Source organism: Manduca sexta, unplaced genomic scaffold (genome assembly GCF_014839805.1).
Source record: "Manduca sexta isolate Smith_Timp_Sample1 unplaced genomic scaffold, JHU_Msex_v1.0 HiC_scaffold_3855, whole genome shotgun sequence".
In the NCBI taxonomy this organism is placed as follows: Eukaryota; Metazoa; Arthropoda; class Insecta; order Lepidoptera; family Sphingidae; genus Manduca; species Manduca sexta.
This window is the reverse complement of record NW_023594969.1, coordinates 1-10368: the sequence shown is the minus strand read 5'-3', so window position 1 is coordinate 10368 and position 10368 is coordinate 1. Positions and strand designations below refer to the sequence as shown.

Sequence of the window (10368 nt, the reverse complement as noted above, 5' to 3'; positions counted from 1 at the left end):
CCCGTGTGAAAACCTGTGACCCTTATTATTCTCACTTGCACGCAGGTTATGTTGAAAAATTAAATATGGCCGTAGTACTAGAGACGTAGCCGTATTGAAAATCGATATTTTTCCGAATATACCGATTTTTAAATAATTAGGGATGTGCTTAGGCTGTTTCATACTAATACAAAAATCGGTTATCGGTTTTCTACAGTGAGTACACGGCGTAAATGTAGTGTCACGTGTTGACCCATTTAAAATATTGACAAATAAAATAAAACAACTTTTCTTATCTAAATATAAAGATTTATTAGTAATGTTTTCATTACTTTTCACGCCCATTTACCATAATTTCAGAATCTACCGATAGCCAGCGAAAATATTTTTTACTTAAAATTGCAGTCCGTATAATTGCATTTTCTGTTCAATAAAATAAAATATAGGTAAACAAAGTTATTGCTGTACTTATGATACGTTTAAAACAAATCAAATAAATTAATGAACAAACAACTAAGGCACTACAGACGCTAAAATTTTAAAAATAATTGATATATAAAGGATAAAACGAAAGAAGTCAGCTCGAGCCGACAGGACAAAAGGTATATGATATAATCTTAATAAAATAAAAGGAATGCATCACGATCTTCGCCGTCGAAGAATACAATATAGGCCCCTACCTAGCTAACCCACCAGCCTTTCACTAGCTACCTAAGAGATGACTACCCGAAGAAGAAAGGCAGAAAGGAACTCCGGGCTTATTTTTTGTCATCAATTACCACATTTTTTATAGATGTTGTATACAAAGTAGTCACATAGCTTATATAAGGTGGTGCACGGATTAAAACATGGACTGGCATAAAGCAAATACATAAATAGTGCACACCGTTCAGCTGCTTACATTTACCAACATAATTTTAATTTTCATCATTACAATTCAATATTATAAAGGCAAATGCAACAACATGATTTTTTGGTTGTCATCCACTTATTAATATTTTGTCATATAAATCAACAATAACATACAAGACACAAAATTGGATTGCATATAAATTTAACAATAACAATTTACATAAAATTAAAAATAATGACAATACAATGACTGCCTAGTGGCACATTTGTAAGAAAAATTACTACAAAGGACAAAATGTTAGATATTTTATATTGAAAACATGATTTTAAATAAAAAGGTAAAAATAATATTTTTGTACATAGTAAATGAATAGAAATATGAACTATTTTGGAAACATAAACATTTTTATTTTACCGTGTTCAAGCATAATTATGCATATAAGATTTTAACAACGGCTTGCTTAACAGTTAGCAAAATGAAGATAATTGTGAAGACTAGCACTATAATTTTACACAATATAAGGAGACATACTTAAGCTATTCACCATTATACACTATGCATTAGGTATAATAACTAATCTAAAACACAAAACTAAGAATTTATTTGAATATGATTGTTCTCTCACTAAAAGCATTCCATGCATAATTTAACATTTTGCAATATCATATAATGGCACATTTGCTACTAAAAATGCTACAAAATACAAAAATGGATACATTATAATGAAAATATAATATTAAATTAAAGGTAAAATTACTAATTCTGCACAATGTAAAAAAACATCAATTTCATTTGCAAAAATCGTAATAATTGTGGACAAAATACTATGAAGAACTTTAATTAAGTGAGATTAGGAACTACGCCTTCTTTGTGATCTATAACTCAATCCTTTTGTAACTTTCTCACGGATTAGAGTTTCCATTTCTATATCTTTAGGCCTTGAATCAATATTATTCATTCTATTATTAAAATTAATACACCACTGCTTAACTTGCATTCTAACTATGTAGGTGACCAAAAGCTTTAATAACATCTGTTTTGTGAATATTACAGTTGAACCAAGTAGTGTCAATATATTTTATTAAATTACTTATTAATTCAGAATAAATATAAACACTGCAAAGAAAGGCATCATCTTGTCAATAATGTAAATACTCTGCCAGACCATTTGACTAAAATTATTAGAAGGATAAGATAACCTATCTACATTAGACTCTCTCTGAGATAATAGTGCTTTTGTACAATTATCACAATCTTTGCAGGTCAAATTGGACATCAAAACGACAAATTGCACCAGCAATATATGGGTACAGACATATGTTGGAATATATTCTCGTTAGGTATAGAAATTTCTATAAAGTTAGTTTCATTACATTGAAGACTATCAGTGTATGAACCATATTTTTGGTGGCTGACTAAATGTTTAATGTTCCCAACATTTTGTCATCATCATCAGAACAATTAGTGTATAAAGATTTACCGGTAGTAATGTTGTTAATCAACAAGGTTTTAAAAGCCGATACAAAGTGAGTACAATTAGGATTTGTACTAAAATTACCATGTGCCCTTATTTGACCAAAAAAGTTTTCTATCGGATCTTGATTAAGACGTCTAAGACTTAAAAATTTAACACCATCAATTCTCAGCAGATCTGACCACAAATGTTTTATTGTTTTTATATTATGTTCAAAATGCTTCAGTGATAAAGGCTTCCTTTCCCTTTCATTGGAAGCGTCAAAGCGCATGGAAGGCTTTTTCACAGCATCATTCCAATGTGCTCCGAATTATATGAAAGAGCATGTTTTAACTTATTCCCATAATGACCAAGACCATTTAAACTATCAAAGAAATTATTTATAAAAGAAGAATTTCTGCTGTGAACAAACCATTTCCAATGTCTTTATTTAAACTTATGTAATCATGATCCTTGAGAGATAGCAGAGACTTCATCTGATTTCTAGTGATGTAGCCACTTGCGGCTAAAAACTTGGGCTGCAAATTTGACCTGAAATGTTAATAATATAAATAATATATTTGTAAATTAATAAATGAACGATTTTAATCATGGTATGTTTATTTAATTTGTTATGAGCTTAAAGATATTTAATTAAATGGCCCAAAGAAATTTATATTCTGGCCAATACTTTCACAAGAATACGGCAATTTAACATATTATATTAAGGTTTTTATGACAATTGTACATTATGCCAATTTCAAGTTGGGGAAAGTGGTTAATTTAATCACAGAATACGATTTATTGGAAACATGAAAGGAAAAGGATCAGTAATGATGATATGATTTTATTTCCTGATGATAGTACGGTAATATTCTCTGAGAAAACTCAGTCATTACTAGAGGCTAGAGTAAATAAGGCATTAGAGGACATTGTAAATTTGGCTTACAGAAAACCATTTATAAATTACTTTAAAAGAAAACATCTTATTTTTTTCAAGAATAGGTCAGCAACTAAATTGCTTTCTATAAATTATCACTTACAGGCAGAAGCCATACGATTTTTAGGGCTCCAGGTGTACTGCAACTTAAAACTGGAAGGAACTTAAGGAAAAATTCTTACATTAACTAGTTTATTTATATACGAAATTTCAATATTTGTAAAAGAAACCTACATATATTATGTACACTAAATATTATAGCAAACCAAATAAAAATGCCACCTAACAATACAGCTCTATTAGATAAGAGCGTTATCTGCATGGGTCCAAGATTATAGTATAATAAATTACAAGTTGTATTGTAAACATAGAAAACATAGATATATTTAAACTTAAATTAAAAACCTTTTTAATTGATAAGACATATTATTATATAAGAGAATATTTACAGGAATAATTTTATGTATTATATTCCAAAAAAGTAATATGAAGAATTATAGGTCTATAATGTTTTTTTATTGTTATAGCAAAAATTCGTAATTTTCAAAAGTTATTGGGAAAGTAATTTACAGACTAACTGCTCATTACTCATATTTCGAAAACATAAATTATTCTGTGCTGATCTAAAAGGTTTTCATAAGCACAGTTCTATTCATATGGCATTATTTGACCTGTCATCAACTGTTATGGCAGCTGTCGATAAAATAAATCCAGTCCAGGAGGTTTTTTATAATATTAATTTGTAGGTGATAAACTCCTATGCCTACAGTTGATGCATTATTCTTTGAAGCAGCACAATAAATATGATGCCAGTTAGGCCAATTAGAGTTTGCATAAGGGTCATTTTTAATAATGTCAATATTGAAAAGTATATTAGAGCAATTATCAAAGTACAATAATCATGCTTAAATAAGGGAGAATTTCAATATTTTATTAATCAGTCAAGACTTGTAAACACAACTATGATAGAACAATGTATATTTATTTACCTTCATTTTGTCATATGAAGTTGGATTTATGTGCTTCTCAGTAAGTTTGGTGCTTCTTGCTCTGCCACCAAAACCATCCACTTTATAAAGTCTCTCAATATACTCCCACTTTGCCCTTTGGTTGCCAATGAGTAGGATTTTGTCTGAAAATTATTGCGAAAACATTTCAATAAATGAGGTACATCATAGATATGGTACAATTGGTTTGGGCCGATTTATAACAGATGTCATTGGTATATTTGTTACTACGTAGGAGTTCAGCATTAGAATCTGATATTAATGACTTAATAGCAGCAATGCTATTCAGTAATGCTACTAGTGGGTTCAATTTCTAATATCAAATCTCGGTTTGTGACTTTATATTCATCTGTATTTCCTAAGTTTACTAAAGGAATCGCATTAGGTGTTAATCTTAGATTCTGTTTTATATGTTCGGGAATAAAATGTTTATGACAAAAACGAATGTTTTCGCTTTTAGTAGGAAGATAATTTTGTAGAAATGGACATAACCTTAACCACTCTTCCCACCTTTTTTATTTGTGAACGGCACACTATAATATTTAATACCTCGGCCTCGAGTACTGCACCCGGAACAGAGCACTTATAAACCATTATATTATCAAATAAACCAAACTATACGAAGAAAACAATTACACGTTTAAACTGGTAAACACTAAATGATTGCTTTATAATATATTGTTTACAAAAACATTCACACACAATAAAGCACTATAATTAGATAATAAATAGATGAAAACCGCCTTCAAATCCAAATAGCGAATTGCAACGGAAAATTCAATTTCAAAGCAGCGGTTAAAGGTTAACCACAATAAAAAATGGCGCTACGCGTCGTTTCAAAATCCGAGATTAGAGACGCTTATTTGCGATCGAATGACAGCTTATACTATAATACACACACTAATAAAGGACGTTGTGTAGAAGGAGACATTTAAGGAACGATTCATTAAATGTATGGAAAAATCGTGAAAAGTGAGATAGCTGCTCATCGCTATTGTGTTACTTTTTTTCGCCGAGTTAAACGGGTCTGATAACAAATTTTCTATCTTTGGTGCGGGTGCATCAGCCGCTATACCAACGCCGCCTTGTCACTGTCAACTGTCAAATGCAGTGTTGCTAAGCCTTTTGGGCGTATCCGCAAGAAATTACTTATATGGAACTACTAAAAGCGTAATTTTCCTCGAGCCTTTTGTTTAGGTCGCAGTAGTACAATTAGACCTTTTCAGCAAGCAATATTTTTCCAGAAATATCTATATTATGTATGTGACAAAATGCGTATAATATTTTAGGATTTACGTATTTCGAACTAACTGTTGTTACGTAATCCACTACCAAAAATCACCAACCACTAAAACCACTTAATTCTGCTAAAGATTTAAAGCCAAAATATCAGTTTTAAAATCCGATGACGTGGCAACACAGGTTATATGTCAGACAAATGTGTCTAATGCGGAGCCACAACAGACAAATATTTGAACAAAGACTTTGCCACACATTTGAAACACAGTTACAGACACTGACCAAATTAAAACTTTTATGATTTTTACTTTCAGCTTTTCATATTATAATCGGTTCTCCTTCAAGCAACTCGATAACTTTGAACGCTTTGATGTGTGGTCTGAATGGCAAGTACGCACATTTAAACGAACTTTGCACAAATACGCAAATACCCGTGCCACAGATGAGTTCGTCAAACAAGAGTTCAAATTAGTGTTCAAATATTTTTGCTATGTGGCGCCGGCATAATGTAAACGTCAATGGTCTAATCTAGAATAGTGATGTCCCGTGAGTAATTATGAATTACCTCACTTCAATCAAAAATATACGATATTAGATGCCGCCAAAAATTCTTTGATAAAGTTTTTATAAGTTTTCTCTGAGAATTATACTTAATAAGTAAATAATATACATAGTAGTAAATATCTGAAAGGTATATTTTACGTGGTGTTCTTTTTGACGGTGTGACCAAATTCCAGATATAACTTTTTAAAATACATAAGTAAGTACCAAAATAAAATAAGTAAATACATCATATATATATATTTTTGTATACAAACAATTGTATTAAATAAAATCCACTGTATATTAATGTCTTTATTCTTGCACATGTATGATAATCTTCATCGCGGATCCTGTTTTGGCGAGGTCCAGCGCCTTGTCTTTGCCAGAGGAAAGTGATGAGTGATGAACTTCTTTTAGGGGATAGCCCCCAGCTGGCAACTGCTGATATGGCGGCTGGATACCTGTTCAAAAATTATTTGTTACTAACTTTGGTTTTCATAGTTTGTGACAAAACGCAATTGCGCAGCTCACAGGTGACTCCGGTGAGAGCTGGCTACACTTGTAATCGGAACTATTCTACAGATCCTCGCACTCTTAACCGGAGACTGGAAAGATATCTTTTAAACTGGGTTTCCATCATGGAAAACATTTTGCCAAGGGCCTCAACGACATAGTTATGTAGTAATATGTGTTGCGAGGTACCCTTAATTTAATTTGAGTGAACTAAAACTCAACAAGACGATGACGACCCCTTACATAGAGAGACCTACCACCACAACATATTCGTCACGAATAACGTCGTCATACATACGTATTCATGATTCGAATGATCCTTTGACGTCGACCTCTCGCAACATCGCTTGGGACAGCGGCAGCTCTACCTTCGGCTCGCCAATGCCAACCACCAGCACCACACCAGCGGTTCTGGTTGCCGTATAATATAAAATTCAATATTATATTTCTCTATCATCCTCAACCATAATTGGGTATTATTTGGCGTACAGTTAGACCCCTAAACGTATAGGCACATTATTTAAGACAAGAATTATAATGCGCGAAGTGCCGCCATTAAAAACTTCTTAGTAAGATTATATTATAATAAATTTACAAAAGTTCGATTATTCAGTATTTATATACCACACCCGCTATAAGACGAAAAAAGACGCACAGGTAAATTTAGATAGGCTCCAGTTATTTCGGTAATCCGTTCCAAGAATCATCATGGGGATAGACATTCACGAGGATGGAGTTGCGAGTAGAAGGCTATAAAATAAATTGTTACTCTACACTCACCAGCAGTGCCACTCTGCGCAGCGCCATACCCACACGCGTCCATCGAGATCTCTGGTCGCTCGCCCAGTATTTCAATAATCTTCTACCGTCTCTTCGTCTATGTCTTCTTTTTGGTGAGCAATGTGTAATCCGCCCCGAGTTCCATGGCTATGTCCAGGCGCGACTGAACTACATCTGAATAAACGAGGGTATAACTGTATGTCACATATGTTTTCTTTAATATCTCTCTCTAATCGGTCCCTCAAATCTGGAGGATCGTGGTCAGCACTAGGGTTGCATCTGGAGCGGATGATCTGCCTCCACCATTTTCTGTCCAGTGCGTCTCTTACGGTGGGTGGAATTTAGAGGACGCTGAGTCTTTACTTGGTCGGTCCATCTCGTGGGTATGTAACGAACGCGCAATCTTCGCCTTCGGTTCCTATGTTTTTATTGGACTTAAACCTAAATATATATTTGGTAAACATATATAAACAAATAGTAAAATCATTTGACCACTGGTTGCACAACAAATGTATTTTGTGTGGCGAAGAAGATTCGAAGATTATACAAAAGCAAAAGTAAAAATACTTTTTCAAAAAGTGTCACTATTCAGCTTAACTCTAAACTACTTAAGTGATTCTTCTTTACGTACCAGTCATATTAATTTTTTACTGGCTCCCATGGCCTTGGCTGTCATGGCAGACAGTATGCCGATGGGGCCAGCACCGAGAATCAAGAGTTTGGATCCCAGGGTGATGTTGGCGCGGTTACACGCGTGTATGGCAATCGCCAAGGGCTGTACAGCGGCTCCTTCTTCCATTGTGAGATTATCTGGCATTCTGGTATACAAAAATATTATTGTCATTGTGTTAGGTGTAAATGAGCAAATGCAAGCAAAATTAAATTTAAAAGGAAAGTCTTATCGTCAGCACTATACATTTGTCACTTAAAAAGTCCCTTGTTTTTGGTCAAATTTACATGCTTCTGATCATTTCCATGTCAGACGTTACATGTAAAGGTACAATTGGTACCCACAGAGGCTCGCAGTTATTTAACGAAACTGTGCGTTGCGTAAATTATATTTACTTGTGACAAGAAGTCGGCGACGTGCTTGTAGTACCGGCAGAGGTTGCCGGGTGCGCCCAGCGATGAGCAGTAATGGGGCTTTACGCACAAGTTGTATTTGCCCCGTTTGCACAGGTCGCATGATCGACATGGTTGCGTCATTCTATTGCCACGCGGTCGCCCACCTTCAGAGAATCCACCTTGGCACCCACCTGGAACAATAAATAACTTGTATGTAGGTACTTACAGCATCAATTTGCCGTTATCCGATTTGGCGCTTGTTTCTTATGTGTAAAGTTGAAGTGGCGGATAGCTGTGTAACATGGACACTAGTAAGTATTATTTGCGCGGGAATAGGTCTCCCAGACTGGGCTGAAGCTAAGTTTAGCCATGTGGTCAAATACAGATTCTTTGTTGGACATTATGTAGTTGATGATTATGATTTTCTGGTAGTTCAAACCTTGACAACTATACCGGCGCCTTCGTGTCCCATGACGTAGGGTTCTGTGAACACATCCATGCCGCAACAGCCCGTCGTGTATAGTTTCACGTCGGATCCGCAGATGCCCACGCATTCAATCTTCACCAAAACGTCTACAAATGAATGAAAAATGAAAATCTGGTGAAGTTTTTTTAACTACTTGCATGATTGCTATTCTTAACATTCTCTTTTTATCGTTCAAAGCATGGAATTATAAATAATAACAATTAATAAAAAAAAAATATAATAGAAATACACACCATTATCCGAGATTTTTGGTAAAGGCCATTTTGCTGTAAACAAAAATACAATAAACACTGGTAAAGTGATATTAGGTTTTCTGGTCATCAGTCTAGAGTCTAAACCTGTATTACCCCTTCACGATTAGGTATAAGGCGTAAGAGTGTGTGCAAGTCATCTTTACCTGGGGATGCAAAACGTCAAAAAGACAAAACTAGGTCGTCAGAATTAGGGCGCTCAAATTATTTATGTTTTGCCCTAACCTGGAAATAAAGGGAATATAAAAATAAAAATTTTGGTCGCAAGTAGAGCGCAGGCTGACTTGGTTCCTGGTCTACAAATTAGACTTTATCATTAAAATATAAATGGGCACATTACACAACGTAGTGCCTAATTTCTGTATTGGGTATTTTCTACCTATGACCATAGAACTACTCCTGATTGAACAGTGTGTAGATGTTTATTTCTACTCCTAGACCCAGGCTAGTGAATAAGCCGACAGTCATTACATCAGAACTATACACATACGACTATATTACTAATATTGGGTGTTATACCAGAAGTTAGTAAAATCTTTGAATGTTTAGATCTGTGATAAAAATGTTTGCAACAAGGTGTACCTAAATGGACTAAGATGAAATTTAGCATACATTTGATCCAAATTCTTAAAATAGCTATGATTTAACCAATCATTTGGAGAGGAACGCAAAAGATATTAATTCGGGCAGTTGCAATCAAAATTTAGTAATCAATAAAAGTGTTGATATTTTGTTTGTAACTTTAGTAGAAGATACCCATCTTAGAATCCTAAGATAATAGGTACTTAGGTAATTAAGTACTCACAACTCTAACGTCGTATGGCCCGTGAAGTACAGCAGCATAATTTTTTCTTCACGCATTTTGATAGAACTTTTAACCAGTCTAACCAATTATGAACTGGAACATTTTAGCGGTTAACGAATAATATTATTATGTTTATATTGTAGAGATAACTTTATCTATAATTTCCGAATGCAATGTAAAACAAGTAAAACAATTTAATTGTTTTGCCATAGTATCTTAGTGTTATCAGATTGTAGGTAAGTACGAGTAAATATTAGAGCTTTATTTATACATGTAGGTACGCCCACGTCTGTGTTTCTAAAAGTCAGGGCTCGATCTAATTCGTTAGCCACTCTAGGCAAGAATTATATTCGCCGCTGTTATATTAAAATCAAAAGTCATAAGCTTGTCATTCCAAAAATATATTTATTTTGTATGGTAATTTTGTAGGATTTTCTCTCCTAGAGGTTAAAT

General features: G+C 33.8%; 1 pseudogene; it reads right to left on the bottom strand.

Moving 5' to 3' along the window:
• Positions 1–8318: 8318 nt before the first annotated feature.
• Positions 8319–9125, bottom strand: LOC119193271 (annotated as a pseudogene).
• Between the last annotated feature and the right edge of the window lie 1243 nt (positions 9126–10368).